The following is a 26,777-nucleotide window of genomic DNA, read 5'->3' as shown; positions in this document are numbered from 1 at the left end:
GAACATGATTAGCACAGTAAAAATATTAATTTTGGGTCTCTGGAAAATCGCTTTGACAGTAAAAAAGATTTTTGAACATTTCTCTTCAGCGGATATAAAAATATTGAAAATGGGATGAAGGTTGTTTGCCTGACTGTCAATCACTGTCCTTTTTCAAAATAAATTTAGAGTGCCCAATTCATTTTTTCCAATTAACGGACAATTTAGCGTGTCCAATCCACCTAGCCTTCTCATCTTTGGGTTGTGGGGGTGAAACCCACGCAAACACGGGAGAATGTGCAAACTCCACACGAACAGTGACCCAGAGCCGGGATCGAACCTGTGACCGTGGTGCCGTGAGACGGCAGTGCTAACCATTGCGCCACATGCTGAATATTGAAAATGGGATAAAGGATGTTTGGCTGACAGTCAATCACTGTCCTGTGAGGTAATGAGTCATTTTGCTTCCCAATTGGCCGAGGAAGGCAGTGTGTCACAAGGATGGATGTGTTGACCGATTAATGGCTGGAGGATAGGGGCAGGTCATGTGATCAAACCTCCAGGAATACATTTAATCAAAGTTGGCGAGGAGAGAATGTTGTGAATTTCTACCCTAAACTGACAGTGAGGTTTCTGTAAATTTACAGGATACTGGAAGTGGAGGTTTAACAGACGGGAAACGCAAACCAAACGTCACATCGCGATCTGACAGAGTCACTCGATTCATCAGAAACTGAATATCAGCAGCATCTGGGTGTGGAAGGTAAAAGGTTTGTCTGTTCTGTCTGTGAGGAAAGATTTCAGGTCTCAGTGTGACTGGAAAAGCCCCGAGATTCACAAACCCTGGTTAGACCAAACCTGGAGAACTGTGTTCAGTTCTGGGCAACAAACCTGAGGAAGGATAGAATGGCCTCGGAGGGAATGTAGCACAGATTTACCTGAGTGATATCTGAACCCCCCGGGGTTAAATTACAAAACTAGATTACACAAAAGAGTCAGAGACATGATGGCACAGAGAATGGCATTCGGCCCATTGAATCCATGCTAGCTCTCTGGAGCAATCCAGTCAGTGCCATTCTCCTGCTCCATCCCTGTATCCTCGCAGGTTTATTTCCCTCAAATCCAATTTCCTTTTGAAATCAAATGATTCATTGTGACTATTTTCAAACTCCCTGATAGGCAGCAAGTTTCAGGTCATTGCCGCTCGCTGTGTAAAAACATATCTCATATCACCTCATATCTCCTGTACCTTTTACATACAAACTAGGAACAGGCCACTCGGCCCCTCGAGCCTGCTCAGCATTCAATAAGATTGCGGCTGATCTCATTCTAACTTCAATGCCACATTCCTGCCTACCCCTGATAACCTTTCACCCCCTTGCTCATCCAGAATCTATCCAGCTCTGCGTTAAAAATATTCAAGGACTCTGCATCCACTGCCTTTTAAGGACGTGAGTTCCAAAGTCTTACAACCCTCAAGAGAATAAAAAGTCCTTATCTCCATCTGAAATGGCTGACCCCTTATTTTGCAACAGTGACCCCCTTTTTCCAGATTCTCCCACAAGAGGAAACGTCCTCTCCACATCCACCCTGTCAAGACCCCTGAGGATCTTATATTGTTCAATCCAGGTTTTACCCAAAACTTTAAATCTGTGTCCCGACTGCTTGTAGGATCAGTGAATGGAAACAGAGTTCCTTTGTCCACCTGATCAAAATCTGGCATAATCTTATGTCCCTGAATCAAATCTCCCCTCAACCTCCTTTGCTGGAACCATTCTGGTAAATCTTCTCTGCACCTTCTGCAAGAACCTTCACATCCTTTTTTTAAAATTTAGAGTACCCAATTCATTTTTTTCCAATTAAGGGACAATTTAGCGTGGCCAATCCACCTAGCCTGCACTTTGGGTTGTGGGTGCAAAATCCACGCAAACACGGGGAGAATGTGCAAACTCCACACGGACAGTGACCCGGAGCTGAGATCGAACCTGGGACCTCGGTGCCGTGAGGCAGCAGGGCTAACGTTCTGCACCAACGTGCTGCCCACTTCACATCCTTCCTGAAGTGTGGTGACCCGAGCTTCATAGAATTCCTACAGTGCAGAATCATAGAATTCACAGTGCAGAGGGAGGCATTTCAGCCCATCAGGTCTGCACTGGCCCTTACAAAGAGCACCCTCCTTCAACTTCAGCCCACGCCTCCGCCTTGTCCCTGGAACCCAGTGACCCCAACTAACCTTTGGACACTAAGGGGCAATTTAGCATGGCCAATCCACCTAACCTTCACATCTTGGGACTGTGGGAGGAAACCCGCGCAGACACGGGGAGAAATTGCAAACTCCAGACATAGTCACTGAGACTCGAATTGAACCCGGGATCCTGGAGCTGTGAGGCAACAGTGCTAACCACTTTGCCACCAGAAGCATAGTTTCAGTATCAATATTTCAATTTATGAAGCTCAAGGTCCAATATGCTTTGCCAACTACTAGCTTAATATGACTTGTAGATATTAAAAATCCCTTTCTCTCTTCCCAAAGGGACCAATCGGGTTTTATAACAATCCAGCAGTTTTCATTGTCACTTTTTCCCAGTGCCAGCCCCACAAATGACCAGATTCATTCAGCTCAATTTCACAACCTGCCTTTGTGTTTTCGTGGGTTCTCTCTCACTCCCTATTTTCTGTTTTCAATCAGTTTCACAGGGTGTTCGAAGGGGAAGATTCAAAGTCCGGAAACTCAAACCAAGCATCACATCAGGATCTGAGAGAGTCCTCAATTTATCATATCCTGAATATCAGCGGATTTTGAACATGGAAGGAACAAGCATCATCGACAGTGGGGAGAAACCGTACTTGATTTGTGTGTGTGGACGAGGATTCGCTCTATCATCAGGCCTCACAGGCCACAAATGCAGTCACACTGAGGAGAAACTGCGGAAATGTGTGGACTGTGGGAAAGGATTCCCTTCCCCATCCAAACTGGAAATTCATCGACGTAGTCACACTGGGGAGAGACCATTCACCTGCTCCAAGTGTGGGAAGGGATTCATTGATTCATCCGCCCTGCAAAATCACCAGCGAATTCACACTGGGGAGAGACCGTTCACCTGCTCCACGTGTGGGAAGAGATTCACTCAGTCATCCACTCTATCCACACATCAGCGAATTCACACGGGGGAGAGACCCTTCACCTGCTCCGAGTGTGGGAAGGAATTCACTCGTTCATCCCACCTGCTGAGACACCAGCAAAATCACATCGGGGAGAGGCCATTCACTTGCTCAGAGTGTGGGAAGGGATTCAGTGATTTATCCACCCTGCAGAAGCACCAGCACGATCACTCCAGGGAGAGACCATTCACTTGCTCAGAGTGTGGGAAGGGATTTACTATTTCATCCGACCTGCTGAGTCACCAGCGAGTTCACACTGATGAGAGACCGTTTCAATGTCCAGACTGCGGGAATAGCTATAAAACGTCTGGGAATCTGACACGCCATCAACGTCTTCACACTGACGAGAGACCGTTTAGGTGCTCTCACTGCGGGACTGGGTTCACACAATCATCTCAGCTCACTGTACATCAGCGAACCCACACTGGGGAGAGGCCATTCACCTGCTCCAAGTGTGGAAAGGGATTCACCACTTCATCCCACCTACTGAGACACCAACGAGGCCACAAGTAACGACTGCGATTGGGTTTTTCTGTTCCTCACATTCAGGACTGAACCATGTTCATTTGGGTCTCTTTCTGCTGATAACAAACTCCAGCCCATTTACAGGGGCTAATATTCTGGCTAAAAGTCAAATAAATTAGATTTGTGTTAAATACGCAGTGTGTTGAAACTTTTTTATATCTCTGACACAAGTTAGTTAATTTTGAAGTACTTGCTCTCCCCGTCTCTTCCATCCTCACCTGCAGCAAGAAGTGAGAGGAGCTTGTGGAGCTTCTTTGTGACTGAGATTGAGTAAATCCGATCAGCTGCCTCTGCTGCTTCCCTCCCTTCCACGAGCCCACCGGACCAAACTGTCTCTAAATTTCATCCTTGCCCGAGCCCTGAACCCACATCTTTCTCTAGTTTCTCTCCCATCTCCCCTCCTGCCCTTTCAGAGCTCATCTTGTCCATGAGACCCAGCTCCTGCTCCATCGACCCTATTCCCACTGAGCTGCTGATCAGCCAACTACCCTGTGTCCATGGATATTGTCAACATTTCTCTCTTCAGGTACTGTCCCTCTGTCTTTCAAATCTGCCATCATCACCCCCTCAATAAAACAAGCCATTGACCCTGCCATCCTTACAAATTACTGCCCCATCTTCAACCTCCCGCTCCTCTCCAAACTCTTTGAACTTGTTGTCACCTCCCAAATCCTTGCCCACCTTTCCCAGAACTCCCATGTTTGAATCCTTTCAATCAGGTCCATGCCCTGTCACAGTTGTGAAATACAAGAGACAATCAGTGGTTAGCACAGTGAAGCAACATTGCTGACGTCAAGGAAATACCACCAGACAGACCCATTGGAGGAGACAGAGAGAAAATCCTACAGAATCATAGAATTTACAGTGCAGAAGGAGGACATTCGGCATTGGAGCCTGCACCGGCCGTTGGAAAGAGACCCTACTTAAGCCCATGCCTCCACCCTATCCCTGTAACCCAGTAACTCCACCTAAACATTTTTGGTTGCACATTGATTAGCACTATTGCTTCACGGGTCCCAGGTTCAATTCCCAGCTTGGGTCACTGTTTGTGTGGGGTCTGCACATTCTCCCTGCGTCTACGTGGCTTTCCTCTGGGTGCTCCAGTTTCCTCCCACAAGTCCGGAAAGACGTGCTGTTAGGTAATTTGAACATTCTGAATTCTCCCACTGTGTCCGAACAGGTGCCGGAATGTGGCGACTGGAGGCTTTTCATAGTAACTTCATTGCAGTGTTAAGCCGACTTGTGAAAATAAAGATTATATTATAAAGGGGCAATTTAGCGTGGTCAATCCACCTAATTTGCACATCTTTGGACAGTGGGAGAAAATTGGAGCACCCGATAGAAACCCACACAGACACGGGGAGATTGTGCAAACTCCACACAGTCACCCAAGGCTGGAATAGCTGAAACATCAACACACTGCTCCTGGTAGTTGATGGTACAGTGGTTCAATAAATATAATGAGTGGATTAAAAAGTTATGTCACATAGAGTAAAAACAGAAAATGCGAGATTAATTCAACAGCATCATAGAATCCCTGCAGTGCAGAAGGAGGCCATTCAGCCCATCAAGATTGCACACACAAACCCGATAAAAGAGCCACCCCACCAAGGCGCAGTTCCACTGACATTTCCCCGTAACCCCACTTCACCGTTGGTAATTAAGGGGCAATTTAGCATCGGCAATCCACCAAACCGGCACATCTTTGGAATGTGCTGACTAGGGGCTTTTCACTGTAACTTCATTGCAGTGTTAATGTAAGATCACTTGTGACAATAAAGATTAGTATTATATTTTAAAAATGTTCCGCCAAATTTACATCCTGCGCACAATGATTCGCACAGCCAGAAATATGACCCCAACAAATGGGATGAAGCCAAATCTTTAAAAGTCAAAGTCTTTATTTCAAATCATTTCCCTGCTGTCAGGGAAAAGGGTTAACTTCTCTGCTTGTTTACAAAAGGGAAGAGGAAACATTCACAAAGCTTCCCACAGCTTGTGAGCTCCGAAACATAACTTCAAGACTGATGTTTATCTTCAGAGATTGAAACATTTTGGTGCCTTTTCCAATTGTCCCAGTAAATTGTGATTCACACTGAAAGGTTTACTTTCACTCAGTAATTAGAACATTTCACTTTCTCAGCACAAACACATTAGACCAAATCCCAATTGTTCTCTTCCCTTGTAGCTGGTGTGTGGAGATCATGTTCACTGTAGATCTGTCAGCACAGAAACCGCACTGTGCTTCTGGATAAACTTAGTCTGCAAGTAGATAAATCTTTTAAACATCACCCAAGTGAAGGTCTTACCCTGACTCTAAGGAGTGAGATGTCCCAGTAGTTGATGCTGTCTCCTCTGACACTGCTGTTTTTATTGCATCACACATGTTCCGTGCACCAGTCTCACAGCTCAAAAGGGGAGGGCAGGAAGGTGCGACAGTCGATGGGAGTTTCTGTGTGTGAACAGTTCAACTGGAATTCCATCCTTGCCGGGCACCTTTCTGCTTGCTCAGCAATCAATGGCCTTTTCCAGCTCAAATAATGAGAGTTCCTTGTCCAACTCAACCATGACAGGAAGCTGCAGGAGTCAAACAGAGATTGGGAGATGCCGTTCTCACAGGGGTACAGCTCACTGTTGTGTTCAACCCAGCTCCTCCTCACTCTCTCACCATGACTTTCACTGAGCATGCTCAGCACACACCCACACTACACCTGCGCACTGGCCTCAAACACTCACTGATAGGGAACTTCCTGCAGCATGGGGGGATTCTGGGTAACACAGCCGCCATAGAGCAATTAGTAAACAGGAAGATTCTATTTCCCAGTTAGCAAAACAGAAGATCCACAGTTAGGCAAGATGCTGGGCATGAAGCACAATGAGAGGTTTGGATACTTTATTTAATACAGAAGCACATTATTCTGATAAGATATCACTTAGACATGAGCAGCGAGCAGACTGATCTACAGTATGTACAGTACTTACAACATCTGGGACACGGTAAATCATCTCATCAAACCAGTGACAGGTTTGTTTACTGTTCTTAATTGTGACTGGATCACACTCAAGATTCATGCAAAATGCAACTCCCCAGGTTTTTTGACCCATTCCCTCCAGACCTGTTTTCACTCCAAGGGTCTTGACATCCGCCTCAGTCTTTATCCAGCCATGTATGTTCAGCTCACACTGCCCAACAACCAGCCTCTCCTGCACTGGGCCACAGGGTTTCCATCACCAAAAATCTGTCCTGGTCCACCCACATCGACGCTACTACCAAGAAAGCACAACAGTGCCGATACTTCTTCAGGAAACTAAGGACATTTGGCATGTCCACACTGACTCTTACCAAATTTTACAGATGCACCATAGGAAGCATCCTATCTGGCTGCATCACAGCCTGGTCTGGCAACTGCTCGGCCCAAGACCACAAGAAACTTCAGAGAGTAATGAACACAGCCCAGTCCATCACACAAACCTGCCTCCCATCCATTGACCCTATCCACACCTCCCGCTGACCTTGGGAAAGCGGGCAGCATAATCAAAGACCCCTCCCACCCAGCTTACTCACTCTTTCAACTTCTTCCATCGGGCAAGAGATGTAAAAGTCTGAGAACACGCACGAACAGATTGGAAACAGCTTCTTCCCCGCTATTACCAGAGTCCTAAACGACCCTCTTCTGGACTGACCTGATTAATACCACACTCCTATATGCTTCACTCAATGCCTTTGTCTACGTATTTACATTGTGTACCTTGTGTTGTCCTATTATGTATTTTCTTTTTAGTTTACTTTCTTTTCATGTATAAAATTACCTGTTTGAGCTGCTCGCAGAATAATAATTTCACTGTACCTCGGTGCATGTGACAATAAACAAATCCAATTCATATCGAGGGAGCAATCTGCCTCTATTGCATTGGTGCGCTGCATTTCCCTCATAACACAGTGGCATAGAAAGGTGACAGCACAAAACAAAGGCACTCAACAAATTGTATCTGTGCCAACTTTCTGCAAGAGTCACAATCCTCTGTCATTGGCCCTGAACTCTGCAGATATTTTTCTCCTCAAAAGAAACGAACAGATGGCCAAGGAGCTGGAGTTGGCTATTCAGCCCAGTCTGCTCCACCATTTAATAAGGTCATGGCTGATCTGACAGTAACAGATAGTTGTCCAATTCTCTTTTCAAGGCATCAATTGAATCTGCCTTCACCACATTTTCGAGCAGGGCATTCAGGATCCCACATGCAGCACAGAATGTTTTTCTTCACATCACAAGACATAGGAACAGAATTAGGCCACTCAGCCCATTGTATCTGCTCCGCCATTCAATCATGGCTGATATTTTTCTCATCTCCATTCTCCTGCCTTCACCCCATAACCCCTGATCCCTTATTAATCAAAAAACTATCTATCTCTATCTTAAAGACACTCAGTGATTTGGCCTCCACGGCATTCTGTGGCAAAGAGTTCCACAGATTCACCACGCTCTGGCTGAAGAAATTCCTCCTCATCTGTTTTAATTCCTCCTCATAATCTGAAGAAGGAACTGTGCCCCTAAAGCTAGTGAGTCGAAACAAACTTGTTGGACTTTAATCTGGTGTTGTAAGACTTCTTACTCTGTTTTGAAGGATCATCCCTTTAGTCTGAAATTGTGTCCTCTGATTCTAGTTTTTCCTACATGTAGAAACATCTTCTCCATGTCCACTCTACCCAGGGCTCGCAGTATCCCGTAAGTTTTAATAAGATTCCCCCATATCCTTCCAAGGCCCAGAGCCCTCAACCATTCCTCATACAACAAGCTCTTCATTCCAGGGATCATTCTTGTAAACCTCCTCTGGACCCTTTCCAAGGCCAACACATCTTTCCTCAAATACACGGTCCAAAACGGCTCATAATACTCCAAATGGGGTCTGATCAGAGCCTTATTTAGCCTCAGAAGTATATCCCTGGTCTTGTATTGTAGCCCTCTTGTAGGATTCAACTGTGTTAGTTGAGGGATTTTGAAAAACCATTCAAGGTTACCAGCTGCACTTGCGATTACTGGAACTTATTCGAAATTTGAGTTAAAACTTGTCAGGTGCAAACAAGAATTGTTTTATTTGTCTTCTATTGATTGCAACTTGAAAGTCATTTAAAAGGCAGTTTGTAGACAATTTGAAGCTTTCAAAGAATCACAGGAATTATCTTCTTAGACAGACAGCTCGAAACATGAAACTTTTAAAAGTCAAAGTCTGAAAATGAAATGTGAATAGAGAGACAGTAAATAGTTAAGATCAAAGTACAGATGCTTCTAACCTCCCAACAAAACCTACCAAAGACTAACTGAAGCTACCTACCCCACCATCCCAAAAACTATCCGCAAAAACTATTCTCCTCAAAAGCTAAAACTAACCCCCAAAAATTATCCAAAACTAACCCTAAAACTAAACCTAAAATGGCAAAACAAAAACTCTCTAGTTATACTGTTTGATATCTGTCTTAAGTCATCTGATCACACCCCAATATAATCCTAATTGGTTTGGGTTAGACTCAAACACATTTGATTTGACGGCAAGCCGTCCATCTTCAATATGTAACATTACTTCTAATTGTTGCCTATCTGCACACTTGTGCATATTAAAGAATGCGATATTGTGCTTTATCAAAGCCAGCAAAAACTGGTTTTCAGCTGACTTGACTATTGTAACAATGGAGACTTCATGTTATCTTGTCATGCCATGCTGGACAATGACTTGATAAATGTAAATCAAACTGTCTATTGTAATCTAGTAAAGTGAATTATGCTGTTTCTATGAAATTGTTATGTTTTGAGAATGTTGGAATCAAATATATTTGATTCGATGTTCTAACTGTCCATTTATTAAAAACAAGGCAACATCGTCTAAAATGTTTCAGCTTGTATAAGTTATGGAATGTGATTCACCCTAATCTCGAGTGGCGTGAGAACAGTAAAACCTTCACTCCTGCCACCTCGTTGCCATGGATTCAGCCCTTGTCCTTGGAGAAATGTAATGAAAAGTTTTTGTCTTATCAGATTTCTGTGTTACTTTAAAACTATGTCAATGAATTTGCAGAATATGTGTTTTTTAATCCTTAATATAAAACTGGGGCTTAATATTTACGATTAAACAGCTATCTTTTACCTATATTAAGTGTATTAGAAATACCAGGCTTCTACGCCTCTCGACATGAATACATTGCTTTTGCCTTCCTAACTGCCTACCTAACCTGCACATTAACTTTTTAAAAAATATTATTTTTTTAATTTAGAGTACCCAATTCATTTTTTCCAATTAAGGGGCAATTTACCGTGGCCAATCCACCTGCGCTGCACATCTTTGAGTTGTGGGGGAGAAACCCACACAAACACGGGGAGAATGTGCAAACTCCATACGGACAGTGACCCAGAGCCGGGATCGAACCTGGGACCTCGGCGCAGTGAGGCTGCAGTGCACCTGCACGTTAACCTGAAGAGAATCTTAAACAAGGACTCCCAAGTCCCTTTGTGCTTCTGATTTCCTCAGCATTTCCCCATTTAGAAAATAGTCTGCCTCCATTTCTCCTTCCAAAGTGCATAACCTCACACTTTTCCACATTGTATTCCATCTGCCACTTCTTTGCCCACTCTCCTAGCCTTGTTCAGCATTGCTTCTTTTTCTAATCACGGAAAACGAATGCCCTCTGTTTATAATCTTGCCCTAAATATGACTTGCTGGATCAAATGTCTATTGTAGATCCTTAGTTTTAATGTGGTCGACTGCCTTTTCATTTGAGAACTGTTCAATCAAGTTTTAGAATTATTTGTAGCTAGGGCAGCACGTGGAGCAGTGGTTAGCACTGGGACTGCAGCGCTGAGGACCCGAGTTTGAATCCCAACCCTAGGTCACTGTCCATGTGGAGTTTGCACATTCTCCCCGTGTTTGCGTGGGTTTCACCCCACAACCCAAGGATGTGCAGGTGATGTGGATTGGCCAGGCTAAATTGCCCCTTAATTGGAAAAAAGAAAAAAATAATAATTGGGTACTCTGAATTTTTTTTTAAGAAAAGGATTACTTGTAACTTCCCCACCTATCAGTTTTTTTGCATTATCCTGAAGTGACCTTATTTCTATCGGGAGTTAACTGTAGTGTGTTCCTAACCTCTCATTATCTAAATTTCCATTTATCACTTTTCTGTCCACCTGACCCAGTCCATGGCTTTCTCCCTCATTATCTAAAACACATCAGCAACTTTTGTATAATCCTGGTGCATACATTTCAGTCTAAATCATTGATATATACCGGAAACTGTGGAGCCCCACTGGAAACAGACGTCCAGGCATCATTCAGTCCCGGATGTGATTAACAGCAGCAACAACGCTGAATCCAAACCCTGCTGCTGCCTGTGAACTTGCTGATGTCTGTTCAGGTTGTTTGACTGAATGAATATCCTCCCACACACGGAGCAGTTAAACAGCCTCTCCCCAGGACCGCTCCGACGTGTGAGCCACATTGTAGCACTGTGGTTAGCACTGTTGCTCCAGGGTCCCAGAATTATCGGCTTGGCTCATTGTCTGTGCGGAGTTTTCACATTCTCCCCGTGTTTGCGTGGGTTTCCTCCGAGTGCTCCAGTTTCCTCCCACAAGTCCAAAAATGTGTAGATGAGGTTAGGTGGGGTTATGGGTTAGGTTGGAGGTATGGGCTTAAGCAAGGTGCTCTTTCCAAGGGCCGCTGCACTCGATGGGCCGAATGCCCTCATGCACTGTAAATTCTATGATTCTGTTTCAGAACTCACTGGTGTTTCTGCAGGTTTGGTTTACTTTTAGACCTCTTTTCTAAGTCAGAACATTTAAAAGGTTTCTGGTCAGTGTGAACAAGTTGGTGTGTAGTCAGGCGGGATGACTGAGTAAATTTCTTGTCACACATTGGGCAAGATTAGTCTCTGCCCAGTGTGAACTCGCTGGTGTTGCAGAAGCTGGGATGAACATGTGAATCCCTTCCCACACACGGAGCAGGTGAATGGCCTCTCCCCAGTGTGAGTGCGTTGGTGTCTCAGTAAATGCATTTTACTTTTAAAGCTCTTCTCACAGTCAGCACATTTAAAAGGTCTCTGATCAGTATGAACAAGTTGGTGTCTCAGGAGGATTGATGACCGAGTGAATCCCTTCCCACAAACGGAGCAGATGAATGGCCACTCCCCAGTGTGAGTGCGTTGATGTAACAGTAAACCTCTTCTGCTTTTAAAGCTCTTCTCACAGTCAGCACATTTAAAAGGTCTCTCATCATTGTGAACAAGTTGGTGTCTCAGGAGTTCGGATGACAGAGTGAATCCCGTCCTACACGCGGAGCAGGTGAATGGCCTCTCTCCAGTGTGAGTGCGTTGATGTGCCAGTAAATCCTTTCTGCTTTTAAAGCTCTTTTCACAGTCAGCACATTTAAACGGTCTCTGGTCAGAGTGGACCTGACGGTGAGCCCGGAGGTTTGATAAAGCATTAAATCCCTTCCCACATTCCAAACAGGTGAATGGCCTCTCCCCAGTGTGAGTACGTTGATGTAAAAGTAAACTATATCTGCTTTTAAAGCTCTTCTCACAGTCAGCACATTTAAACGGTCTCTGATCAGTATGAACAAGTTGGTGTGTCAGGAGGTGGAATGACCGAGTGAATCCCTTCCCACACACGGAGCAGATGAATGGCCTCTCCCCAGTGTGAGTGCGTTGATGTGTCAGTAAATCATTTCTGCTTTTAAAGCTCTTCTCACAGTCAGCACATTTAAACGGTCTCTGGTCAGAGTGGACCTGACGGTGATCCCGGAGGTTTGACGAAGCATTAAATCCCTTCCCACATTCCAAACAGGTGAATGGCCACTCCCCAGTGTGAGTGCGTTGATGTGACAGTAAACTATTTCTGCTTTTAAAGCTCTTCTCACAGTCAGCACATTTAAAAGGTCTCTGATCAGTATGAACAAGTTGGTGTGTCAGGAGGTGGAATGACCGAGTGAATCCCTTCCCACACACCGAGCAGGTGAATGGCCTCTCCCCAGTGTGAGTGCGTTGATGTGACAGTAAATCCATTCTGCTTTTAAATCTCTTTTCACAGTCAGCACATTTAAAAGGTTTCTGATCAATGTGAACAAGTTGGTGTCTCGTCAGGTGGGATGACTGAGTGAATTTCGTATCACACACGGGGCAAGTGTACGGTCTCTCCCCAGTGTGAACTCGCTGGTGTTTCTGAAGCTGGGATGACCGAGTAAATCCCTTCCTACACACAGAGCAGGTGAACGGCCTCTCCCCAGTGTGAGTGCGTTGATGTAACAGCAAACAGCTTTTACTTTTAAAGCTCTTCTCACAGTCAGCACATTTATAAGGTCTATGATCAGTATGAACAAGTTGGTGTGTCAGGAGTAATGATGACCGAGTGAAACCCTTCCCACACACGGAGCAGATGAATGGCCTCTCCCCAGTGTGAGTGTGTTGATGTGTCAGTAAATAATTGCTGCGTTTAAAACTCTTTCCACAGTCAGCACATTTAAACGGTCTCTGATCAGTATGAACAAGTTGGTGTTTCAGGAGATGGGATGACAGAGTGAATCCTGTCCCACACACAGAGCAGGTGAATGGCCTCTCCCCACTGTGAATACGTTGATGAGTTTCCAATTCAGACGGGTAATTGAATCCCATCCCACAGTCCCCACATTTCCACGATTTCTCCATGGTTATCGACGGGTTATCAGGTGTAGGTGGGATGCAGATTTGAGGTCACTATCAGATCAGCCGTGATGTTATTAAATGGTGGAACAGGTTCACGGGGCTGAATGTCCAATTGCTGCTTCTTGATTCCTTTGGTGCGAATGTCCTTATGTCTCTCCAACTTGGATCATCAGTTGAAGCCAGAGTACGGTGTCTCCCTGATGTAAATGCTGCAATTTAATTTCATGCTGTATGATTGGTTAAAGCTCAGTTCCAGCTAACTGTGGAAAATTACTTAGATGTCTGTGTCTCAGTGCTTTTCCAATCACAGTGATTTTTGAAATTTTGCCCCAAAGACAAAACAGACAAACATTTCTCCTTCCACGTTGAAAGGCCGGTCCTGATGAATCAAGTGATTCTGTCAGATCTCAACATGATGTTTGCATCTGCAAATATTCTGTAAAAGGAGATTACATTGAAATACTGTGAATATATAAGACACAAACAGGCCATTCTGTCACAGATTCTGCTGCTGTCAATACTCGGCACACATCTCCGACTGTCACACCTATCAAATCTCAGCCTTTTTGCTGATTTTCGATTCCATTTTCTCTCATGTGCTTGTCCCGTTTCCTTTTGGAAACATCTCAGCACTTTCCTCAACTCCTTTCTGTGGTAATGAGTTGCACATTCTGAACCTGTGATAAATAATTTTGTCCGTATTGTCCCCTTGGATTTATTCTTAACTACATTGTATTCATGACTTGTTGTTTATTGATGGTCACTCTCACATCGCCCCTCTCCAAACTACTGACAATTTAAAGACTTATAGCAGGTCACTGCTTAATTTGTTGTTGTCGATAGAAAAAAGGCCCCACTCCCTTTAATCTTTCCCGAGAGCTGTAATCTCTCATGTTACAAAAGTCATCACTGTCAATACAGGATAAAATTCGCAGGGAGACAAACCTTTCCGTTGGGTTCAGTTTGTTGTGTGCAAATTCTCCAGTTCTAACCCACTGTAAAAGGAGTTTACAAAAGTCATCACTGTCAATCCAGGAAAGAAATTCTGAACAGACAATTCTAGTTTCTCTGGAACATTTTGTCTCTCTTCTTCCCCCAAAGCTGTAAATCCCCGTCCCACACACTCTCCCTCCTCCCTGGGCTGCAATCCAAACCCATCTCACCACTTCTTTCCTCCACTCCCAGTTTTCTCCCTCCCTCTCCTCTGCCTGGGTTCAGTTCTCCAGCTCCTGTCTGCAGACTGACAATGAAATCAATGGGTCTTAATGTTGAAGCCTCATTGACACAGAATATGTCCAGGGTGACTATTCATTGTGAATACTGTGGTTTTGCTTTCAGGCTGGTGAAAGCTCTTTCCAGGTTCAGCACATTGGAAACTCTCTCTCGGGTATTTGCGTATCTCGGTGCTTTCTCACTCACACTGATGGCTCAGATCTTTTTCCACAGACAGAATGGAACAAACATTTCTCCTTCTGTATACAAAGGCTGATGATATTCAGATTCTGATGAATCAAATCACTAAAGCATCTTGATGTGAAGTTTTGTTTGAGTTTCATGTCTGTAAATCCTCTGATATCCTGTAAAAATAATTTGATAAAATCCATCACCGACAGGATACAGAGGGCTTGGGACCTCCAGCGTGTGTTTGTGAATCCTCCCCACCCACCTGCCAGGGTTTCCTTCCTTGTCAGAGATTAAATGAAATGAAATGAAAATCTCTTATTGTCACAGGTAGGCTTCAAATGAAGTTACTGTGAAAAGCCCCTAGTGGCCACATTCCAGCGCCTGTTCGGGGAGGCTGGTACAGGAATTGAACCGTGCTTCTGGTCTGCCTTGATCTGCTATCAAAGCCAGCAATTTAGCCCAGTGTGCTAAACCATGGTCACTCTCACATCGCCCCCCCCCCCCCCCATATAATCTTTCCTGAGAGCTGTAATCTCTCATGTTACATGTCATGTCAATGCAGGATAGAATTCGCAAAGAGACAAACCTTTCTGTGGGGTTCAGTTTGTTGTGTGCAAATTCTCCAATTCTAATCCCCTGCAAAAGGAGTTTGCAAAAGCCATCACGGTCAGTCCAGGATAGATATTCTGATCAGGCAATTCTAGTTTCTCTGCAACATTTTTTTCTCTCTTGTTCCCCCAAAGCTGTCAATCCCAAACCCATAAACTCTCCCTCCTCCCTGGGCTGAAATCCAAACCCATCTCACCATCTCTTTCCCCCACTCGCAGTTTTTTCCGTCCCTCTCCTCTGCCTGGGTTCAGTTCTCCAGCTCCTGTCTGCAAACTGACAATAAAATCAATGGGTCTTATTGGGGGGGGGGGGGGGTTGGGGCCTCCAGCGGGTGTTTGTGACTCCTCCCAGCCCACCTGCCAGGATTTCCTTCCTTGCCAGAGATCAGAGTCCTCATTGATTTGAGTGCAAAGTGTAAGCTCTTATTTATTATCCCACCTCCCCCATCCTCTGATGTGAACCATCCTCCAGTGTGTGAAGCAGGATGGTGCCCGTTAACCTGGGCCTGTTCCCGGGAGGGAGAAGCTCCGCAGCTGCAAACCAGGGAGCTGACAATGATGGTGAAGGGTTTGCTCCAGCTCACAATGCCCGGGGACTGATTGACGGCATGTTTGGACCAATAGGGAGCTGGAGGACCGAACAGAGCTGCTAGTCCTCCAGCCAATCGGAGTGAATGGGAGGCGGAGCAAAGCCGGGACTCTGCGTCAACCCTGGCCTGTCTCGAGGAAAAGCCCGAGCAGCATCCGCCGGTTCAACTGCCGTATCTGAGTTTCGTAATCCGAGTTTGGAGCCTACACGGAATGTTTATGAAGCCTCCCGACCCTTCCACCGCCTCCATTCCTCCCTCATGACTAACCGAGCGGGATCTGACCGGCTGAGGATTTCCACCTGACCACATGAATCCTGAGTTGTCATCGACACTGCGCATGCTCCAGACTACGGATGAGACCGGGGCTCAGCCCCGCGCCTCATTCACTCCGATTGGTTGGAGGACCAGCTGTTCCGCTCGGGATTCTAGATCCGCCCCTCTCTTCCTATTGGTTCAGAGCTGCAATCAATCACTGCCTGGGCATTGTGAGCTGGAGCATGCGCGGTGCGGACGCTGGGCTCGGCCGGGCGGTTTCACAGAAATCCGGTGGAGGTTCCAAACCCCAATAAGAAGTTTCCGGGCCCGGGTTTGCATCGAGCGGGGGGACAGCTGCGGCCTGCTCCCGGTGACAGGCCTGAGTTAACGGCCGCCGTCTTCATAGAGGCTGCAAACCCGCAGGGGGCAAAACATCAGAGATAGAGTTTGTTGGGAAACCAATGGGATATTGTAAAACAGGAGGTCAGGGTTACAGTCAACAACAACAACAACTTCTATTTATATAACACCTTTAACATCATAGATCATCCCAGTCAACTTCACAGGAACATTAATGCGCACTGTTGCTTCACAGTGCTAGTTTCCCGGGTTCAATTCCCAGCTTGGGTCACCGTCTGTGCGGAGTCTGCACATTCTCCCTGTGTCTGGGTTTCCTTCAGGTTTCTCCCACAAATCCCTCGTTGTTCGCTGACTTGGATATTCGGAATTCTCCCTCAGTATACCCAGAATGTGGCGACAAGTGGATTTTCACAGTAACTTCATTGCAATGTAAATGTAAGCCTACTTATGACAATAAGGATTATTATTATTAAACAAAGTGAGACACCCAGACACATAAGGAGATATTAGTTTGGTGACCAAAAACTTAGTCAAAGAGGTAAGTTTTAAAGAGAATCTTAAAGAAGGTAAGTGAGGTGGAGACAAAGAGGTTTCGGGAGGGAATTCAGAGCTTGGGGCTGAAGGAACTTAAAACCATGGTGGAGTAATTGTAGCCCAGAGTGTACAAGAGATCAGGATCAGAGCTGTGCAGATATCTCAGGGTTTAGTGGGGCTGGAGGAGATTTCAGGGATAGGGAGAGATGAGGTCGTGGAGGGATTTGAAAACAAGGGTGAGAATCCCAAAACGTTCAAAACTAGTGGTATCCGCTGAGTTCCCACGCTAATGTTACTGAATGAATATTCATTTAAAATATAAAATCAAAATGGACGACATGGATCCAAATCCGACCCATTAGAAAGCTATGAAGTTATTGGATTCCAATAAACTCATCAATGATTCGCTCATTCTCAGCTCCACAGTGAGTAGGACCTGGATGAGCAGAAACAGAATAGAAATTGGACACATTGCAGTGTGATAGTTCACACATGGGTGAAATGTTGAATGGCTCCTAATTTGGTCTGACAACCTGTGATTCTGAAGTTCGGTCAATTTCTCTGCCACGTGACTGTGCTTTTCAGCTGAATTGGACTTCCTCAAAGAAATATGTGAAGTGCAATGAAACTGCAAGGTTTGACACTGAGACGTTCAGCTCTGGACACTGCATTGTTTCTGTAGGGAACTGGGATCACATTTCACTTCCGATACAAAAGGGCCCCAGTTCCCAACAGTCAAATTAGCAACATCGGACAGATATTTCCCCCCATTGACAAGCCAGAGCTGTGTGATGATGAATGTTAGTGGGCGGGAAGCAAAGATGTCTTCATCCCTCGATAGTCTGGAGCCAAGAACAAAGGTCATGGAAGTGAAAATGAGCTTTGATTTCCTGTGCACAGAGATGTGCAGAGTTCGCAAGAAGCTCAACAAACACTCGAGGAACAGCAGCGCATCTTTCCACTGGGCTCAATACAGCTTTCACACTCAGATTGAGGTCAAGTTTCACACTGTAAATGCTGCCCCCATTCTGTTTGCCTTTACATCGCAGATTTGGGTTTCAATCCTGTTTCCACTTGTTCTTTGTGTCCGGGCGGCAATTGTTGATCAATCTGCCATCGATATCTCCTCCAGACACATCTTTTGTTTCTTTGTTTCGTCCATTGCTCTGACAGAGAGCTGGCACAGACAGGACGGCCCGAATGGCCTCATTCTGTGGTGTAATCATTCTCTGATTCTCTGTTAACTTCACTCTGAGGCTGAAAACCACAAAGTCGTTTCTCATTTAATCTGTCCTGACTTGCCCCCTATCAGAGCCCTTTCCTGTTGTTCTGTTTCCTCACTCTGAGATTTCACTTGCTTCTAATTTTCAACATTTCTAACCTTTCCCAGTTTCAATGGAAGGTCACGGAGGTGGAAGATTAATTTTGTTTCCCTGTCCACAAATGCTGCCTGACTTCGTGAATTTTCCCAGCATTTTCCACAGATATACTGATTGGCTTTCGATGGCAATGAAAGTATCTTTTGGTTCAGTCGCTACCTTCCTCCAATGATTGGTCCAGGGGTACGATTCTCGCTTCGGGGATTGTGCTACACGAATTTGGGTTAGAAGGTGCTGTGTAAGCTTCCTTCGGTGAGTTCCTGCACCCATCCAGGCAAGTGGAGAGTATTTCATCACACTCCTGACTTGTAAGTGTAGATGGTGGACAGGTTTTGTGGAGTTAGGGGGTGAGTTACTTGCTGCAGGATTTCCCAGCCTCTGACCTGCATTTGTTGCCATTGAACAAACTGTTAATATTTGCCATGTGGAGATGCCAGCGTTGGACTGGGGTGGGCACAGCAAGAAGTCTTACAGCACCAGGTTAAAGTCCAACAGGTTTGTTTGGAGTCACTAGCTTTCGGATTGTGGCTCCTTCATCAGGTGAGTGAGCAGGTGGGTTCCACAAACTCATTGACAGTTAAAGTCAATGATGTAAGATGATACTTTGAATGCGAGTCTTTGCAGGTAATTCAGTCTTTCAGGTCCAGATGGTGCGACTGGAGAAAGCGTGTCACTGGGTAATACAAATCCCATGGTGCTTTGTTGAGATTGACCACAGACAGCTTTTAAACAAAGTCAAATATAGTTAAATGGAAGGGAATTGAGAATTATGTGTTTCTTCTATATGACCCCTCTGTGTTTTGGCATGAAAGATTCTGCAGCCTAAATACCATTCGCGTATAAGAAAGGAGGGGTGACAGCAAATCCGTACTGAGCCTGGATTTCCTCACCTCCCCGAGTGGCTTTTCCTGTTTCTCCATCGTGAAGGCCGCATTTGTCAAAAATGTGGTCCAGTTAAATCTCTAACATTTCCTCTAATTCAGTTACAGTATTGTTTGTGTCTGTATATATGAGCTGTCTAGATATGTTTCAGATGGTGATTAAAATATTAACCTACATCTACAAAGCCATTCAATTCTTTTGTGAACTGAGCAAACTGCCAAGATCCACACTTTGTTTTTTCATGTATGGAACGATGTCTGGACTGTACACAGAACAATACTTTTCACTGTACTCGACACACGTGATAATAAATCAAATCCAATCAGAGAGTTTCTTACTCGTCTTCAGATTGAACAATGAGCCGCCTTAAAAATTATTCATTCATGGGAGGTGGGGGTCACTGGCTGGACCAGCATTTACTGCTCATTCCAATTGCCCCTGAACTGCGTGTCTTGTGAGGCTATTTCAGGGGGCACTTACAAATCAACCAGGACATTGTTGTGGATCTGTAGTCGCGTGTAGGACAGGCCACGTAAGGAGAGCAGATTTCCTGAAGGACATTAGTAAACCAGATGGGTTTTTACAACAATCAAGAATGTTATCGTTACTTTTAATTCGAGTCTTTTATTCAATTTCAACTTCTGTAATAGGCACATTTGATCCCAGATCCATAGAGCATTAACCTGGTCTCTGGATTACTCACCCAGTAACAATACCATTACGCCACTGCGTAGCCCAATACTCTTGGCAGAATATGATGTCTAATGTTGTGTTCTGTGAACTTGTCTCGAAATTATTCTCCAGAATTGCTGGTGACTTAGCTAGAACGATGATTATTAATCGACCCGTGGTAAGTAAATGATCAGAATGCGATACAGACCAAGTTATCACAGAATTACATTAGTCATCCTCGTGTACACCTTACAACCTTCTGCTGGTAGCCGGATATTCCCTGACTAATGTCTGACACCACCTGGTGGGACGTCACACTGCTGAGTACATGTAATATTATCTACAGGCATATGACCACATCTAGTAACTTCGCAAAATTATAGTCATTTATTTTTCAACAAATTCTGATAGCTCTGCAGTTTCTGGAAACAATTTGGTTGACAGTGTTATTTTTCAAATAAAGATCTAGTCTTTATAAGATAATTACCTATGAAATCAATATAGAAAAAGTACTGAAGGTTTAGTGGCTACAGGAAGCCACACGTTCGAGGTATAAAAGGGCTTCCTTGACCTTGTAACTAATGAGTGAATACACTATAAAAATAACAATTTTAAAACTAAATGTGATTACACATGCATACCTACAGCTTCCTCACATTACAACAGTGAATTTTTCAAAAGTACTCCATCGGGCTGCATGGTAGCACAGCGGCTAGCACTGTGGGTTCACAACGCCAGGTTCCCAGGTTGGATTCCCAGCTGGGACACTGTCTGTGTGGAGTCTGCACGTTCTCCCCGTGTCTGCGGGGGTTTCCTCCGGGTGCTCCGGTTTCCTTCAACTAGTCCCGAAAGACGTGCTTGTTAGGTGAATTAGGCACTCTGAATTCTCCCACCATGTCCCCGAACATGCGCCGGAATGTGGCAACTAGGGACTTTTCACAGTAACTTCATTGCAATGTAAGCCAACTTGTGACAATAAAGATTAGTATCATTGGCTTTAGAACAGTTTAGGTGGTCCAGTGGTCGTGAGAGGTTTTCTAGAAATGTACAATTGTTCTAATTGTCCGCAAACTCGGATATATTACACTCGGTGTCCTCACCAGAATCATTTATAAAGATTTGAGTCTTAATTGTGTAATGACCACGTTGTTGACACCATTTTAAAGATTCTGTGAACTTCGAGACACACCATATGCACAATTATTTGTTGTAAATCAAAGCGAGCTGTTGTGATTTGGAATGCACTGTCCATAAATGGTCCTGGAATCTCATTGGACTATAACTTCCAAAAGGGAATTTGATGAATTATGAAAAAGAAAACAAAATAGTCGAACGATGGGATTAAGTGGGTCGCTGTACAAAGAGCTGGCACGAGAAAAATGGGCCAAATAGACTCCTCTGTGCTCTAGAGCCTTGTGTACGTGTAAAACGAGTGGTAATAACCTGGAACCTACTGCCTATGGGGGTAGGAGATGCAGAGATGACAGAAGGATTTCATTTGGAAATTGGACGGTTACCGAGATAAATAAACCGACAGGGTTTAGGGGATAGAATGGGGAAATGGACAGACAGGCTTGCTCCATAGAGAGCCAACATGGTCACAAAGGGCTAAATGACCCCATTCCCCATCCTCCAGATGCTGTGATATGAGGAAAGAAATTCAGCTGCTCCAGTCACTCCAACTAACTGGAATCCCTCATCCCTGGTGCCATTCTCGCACAATGGTTAGCACTGTTGCTTGACAGCGCCAGTGTCCCAGGTTCAATTCCCGGTTTGGGTGACTGTCTGTGCGGAGTCTGAGTCTCCTGTGTTTGGGGGGGTTTCCTCCGGGTGCTCCAGTGTTCGCCCACAAGTCCCGAAGGATGTGCAAGTTAGGTGAATTGGACATTCTAAACGCTCCCTCGGTGTACCAGAACAGGCGCCGGAGTGTGGTGACTAGGGGCTTTTCATAGTAACTTCATTGAAGCATTAATGTAAGCCGACTTGTGACATTATTTTTATTGTAAATGTCCTCTACACCCCCTTTAAGAACTTCCTGAAGTGTGGGACCCATATATAAGGTTCCATTCCAGAGGGAGAGAATTGAAAAGCACAGAGGAAATATTCAACTTGTTCAGAACCAGGGTTAGACTACACTGGGAGCACTGGCAACATTGGTCATCTCCATTAAGAAAAAGGAAATAGAGGCACTGGCTAAGGTGCAACAAAGATTCATAATATACAGAACTGAGAGCATTTAACACACAGGAAAGGCTGGGCTGCTTTTTTCTGGAAAGGAGAAGACTGATGGGTGACCTGATGGAAATCTTTAAGATTATGAAGGGATTCAATAATCCAATAGGAATTTCAATAGACACCTCTTTACCCAGCGAGTGGTGAGAATGTGGAACTCACTAACACAGCGAGTGGTTGAGGTGAACAGCATGAATCCATTGAACGTAAAGCTCGATACATACATGAGGGAGAAAGAAAAGGAGATGCTGATGGGTGAGATGTAGAGGGGTGGGTGGCAGATCACGTGGAGCATAAATACTGACAGACCATGGCTAACCTCAGCCGGTATGGGAATTTAACCTGTGCTGTTTGTGTCACTCAGCACAAATTAGCCATCCAGCCAACTGAGCTAACCGATCCCCATGTAAATCTGTAATAATTCCTGAAATATTAGTGATTGTCTGTCTCCCACCATACTATTTAATGTAGTTTCCCAGTGCACTTTAGATAACTTGCCCCTCATACTCTAATGAATTTCTTCTGTGAGAAGCACCAAGACAAATTAAACAAAAGAACAATGTAACCACTACAGCCCATCTTCATGGCAATGTGGCATGATTTCGGGGTTTCCAAACAGAAATGGTAATAAAACATCTGCTAACACAAACCCCCTTTCACTCCTTCATCCTATGAAATGTGAAGCCAGATATTCGCAAGAAGGCTCAGAGAGAATCAACCCACTGGAGACGAAGCCATGTGACCGGCCAGTCCAGCAGAAAGAAACCCTCTAACCATCCCCATTGACCAACAGAATAAACAAAATGCAGTCCTGGATGTAATTGAGAACAGAAACAATAACAGCAGAATCCAATCCCTGTAATCAGTTGTGAACTTGTTGGTGTCTCAGGAAGTGCGATGAATACAAAATCCCTTCGCACATTGAGAGCAGGTGAACGGCCTCCCCCCAGTGTGAACTCCCTGGTGTGACTTCAGACGGCATAACCGAGTGAATTGTGTAAATAGAGGTGAACATCTTTGAGTTATGGGGGTGACACCCACGCAGACACTTGGAGAACTTGTCTCCAAACGGACAGTGACTTGGGGCCAGGATTGAACACTGGTGCTCAGCTCCGTCAGACCATAGTGCTAACCACTGCGTCACCTAACGATTTCGATGAGGGAACAAAATGCAATATCTCCAAATTTGCAGATGACACCAAGTTGCGTGGGAGGGTGAGCTGTGGGGAGGATGCAGAGATCCTTCAGTGTGATTTGGACAAGTTGAGTGAGTGGGCAAATGAATGGCAGACACAGTATAATTTGGAGAAATGCGAGGGTATCCAGTTTGGTAGCAAAACGAGAAGGCAGGCTATTATCTGAATTGTCATAAATCAGGAGAGGGGAATGTGCAACGAGACCTGGGTATCCTCGTACACCAGTCACTGAAGGTAAGCATGCAGCTACAGCAGGCGGTAAAGAAGGCAAATGATATGCTAGCCTTCATTGCGAGCGGATTCGAGTACAGGAGCAGGAATAACTTGCTGCAATTGTACAGGGCCTTGGCAAGGCCGTAGCTGGAATATTGTGAACAGTTTTGGTCTCCTTGTCTGAGGAAGGATGTTCTTGCTGTAGAGGGAGTGCAGCGAAGGTTTACCAGACTGATTCCTGGGATGGTGGGACTGACGTATGAGAGAGTGTATCAGTTAGGATTGTATTCGCTGGAGTTCCGAAGGGGTTTCTGCTGAAATTTTTGTTGTATTATTGAATCCTTTCTCATAGGGGGATCTCATAGAAACCTATAATATTCTAACAGGACTTGACAGGGGAGCTGCAGGAAAGATTTTCCCGATGGTGGGAGTGTACAGAACCAGAGGTCGCAGTCTGAGTTAATGGGGTAGACCACTTAGGACAGAGATGAGGAGTAATTTCTTCAACCAGAGAGTGCTGAGCCTCTGGAATTTGTAATCCCTTCTCACACTAAGGGCAGGTGAATGGCTTCTCCCCAGTGTGAACTCGCTGGTGTGTCTGGAGGGTGGATAACTGTGTGAATCCATTCCCACAGAGGGAGCAGGTGAATGGCTTCTCCCCAATGTGAACTCGCTGGTGTGCGTGCAGGCTGAATAAATCACTGAATTTTCCCCCACACTGAGAGCAGGTGAATGACGTCTCCTCAACGTGAACTCGCTGATGGCTCCGCAGGCTGCATAATTTTGTGAATCCATTCCCACAGACGGAGCAAGTGAATGGCCTCTCCCCAGTATGAATTCGCTGATGGCTCCGCAGGTTGGATAAAGCACGGAATCTCTGTCCACACTGAGAGCAGATGAATGGCTTCTCCCCAGTGTGAACTCGTTGGTGTGTCTGCAGACTGGATAACTGAGTGAATCCCTTCCCACAGAGGGAGCAGGTGAATGGTCTCTCCCCAGTGTGAACTCGCTGGTGTGTCTTCAGGATGGATAACCAAGGGAATCCCTTCCCACACTGAGAGCAGGTGAATGGCTTCTCCCCAGTGTGAATTTGCTGGTGTTTCCGCAGGGCGGATGATTCAATGAATCCCTTCCCACACTGAGAGCAGGTGAACGGCCTCTCCCTAGCGTGAACTCGCTGATGTTTCCGCAGGGCGGATGATTCAATAAATCCCTTCAAACACTTAGAGCAGGTGAATGGCCTCTCCCCAGTGTGACTGCGTCGATGAATCTCCAGCTTAGATGGGAATCTGAATCCCTTCCCACAGTCCCCACATTTCCATGGTTTATCCATGTTTTGGGTCTTGCCGCGTCTCTCCAGATTCGATAATCAGTGGAAGCCTTGTCTACACACAGAACATGTGCACTGTCTCTCCTCACTGTGAATGGTATGATGTTTTTTCCGGTTGTGTATCTGGTTGAAGCTCTTTCCACAATCAGTTCACTGGAACACTCTCACTCGGGTGTGTGTTGTGTGGGTCTTGGTGCTTTTCCAGTCACACTCACGTTTAAAATCTTTTGAAGCCGACAGATCGGACAAACATTTCTCCTTCTCGCCGATGATATTCAGATCAGAAGGAATCGAGTGAGTTTGTCACATCAAGATGTGACGTTTGAGATTTCTGTCTATAATTCCTCCTCTTCCAATATCCTTTAAAAACAATTTACAAAAGCCATCAGTTAGTACAGGATAGAAATTCAGAACAGACAATTCTAGTTCCTATGGAACCTTATTTCCTCTCTTGTTCTCCAAAAGCTGTAAATCTCCATCCCACACAATCTCCCTCCATTCTCACTCTGCTGTATCTAATATTCACCCTCCCAATTCTCCTGAAGGTGCTGATTCAGGCTGATTGACAGATCCAAGCTCAGCTCACTGCTTCCTGACCAGGACACAGAGATTAGAATAGGAGAAAGAGTAGGCCATTCGGCCCACCGAGTCTGCTCAACCATTCAACCTTGGCCGATCTACCTCAGCACCATTTTCCCCACACGATCCCCATATCCCTCGATATCTTCAATATCTAGAAACCTGTCAATATTTGTCTTGAACATACCTGATGACTGAGGCTCCACATTCCTCTGGGGTACAGAATTCCAAAGCTTCATCACATGCTCGAGTGAAACCTGTTCCCCATAACCTTTAACTCCATTGTCAATAAAACATCTGTCAAACTTGTGCTTCAATATATTCAATGACCCCCAGATACAACTGGTCCCTCTGGAAGAGAAATCCAAAGACTAACAACTCTCCGAGGGAAGAGATGACTGGAAATCTATAACTGAGCTACAGTCTTATATCAGAAGATGAGAAATAATAATAATAAATTTACTCTATTACAAACTGCAAATAATATATCTAATCTGTACCATGTAACAACACTAGACATATCTCTGTCCATTATTAATTTAATGTCCATGAAATGACAGCCATCTTCTGGGGAACCCACCCCTTTAATTGTGAACATTAGGAAAGAGACCATCCTTTTTTAAAATAAATTTAGAATAACCACTTATTTTTTCCAATTAATGGGCAATTTAGCGTGGCCAATCCAGCTACCCTGCACATCTTAGGGTTGTGGGGGTGAGACATGCAGACACGGGGAGAATGTGCAAACTCCCCACTGATAGTGACCCAGGGCTGGGATCGAACCCGGTCCTCAGCAGCGTGAGACAGCAGTGCTAACCACTGTGCCGGCATGCCGCCCCTACTGGTTGTGAGTTTGCGATATGGGTCTTTGTGTCACTGAACAGAGCCACACATGGGGTCAGACTTACATTGAGTTAGTGGGATCCAGGGATCAGGATTTGTTTCCGTTTATTTACTTCTCTGTTGCTACTCTGATCATAGGTATCTGGGTCTGTGAAAACCGGTGTCATGGGAGGCCAAGTACCCAGGACAAAGGGTCATGCAGTTTGCTAACCAAGTTGTCTCCATTCTGAGCAATGTGGAATAAGCCTCTCCCAGTCATTGAAAATATTGCCCCCAACAAACATGGCGGCTGCGCATGCGCTCTACTGCACATTGTCCCGAATAAAGATGGCGGGCGTTACCCCGAACCGAT

Source organism: Scyliorhinus canicula, unplaced genomic scaffold (assembly GCF_902713615.1).
Source record: "Scyliorhinus canicula unplaced genomic scaffold, sScyCan1.1, whole genome shotgun sequence".
Taxonomy (NCBI): domain Eukaryota; kingdom Metazoa; phylum Chordata; class Chondrichthyes; order Carcharhiniformes; family Scyliorhinidae; genus Scyliorhinus; species Scyliorhinus canicula.
The sequence above is the reverse complement of the archived record's forward strand: the minus strand, read 5'-3'. Positions refer to the sequence as shown.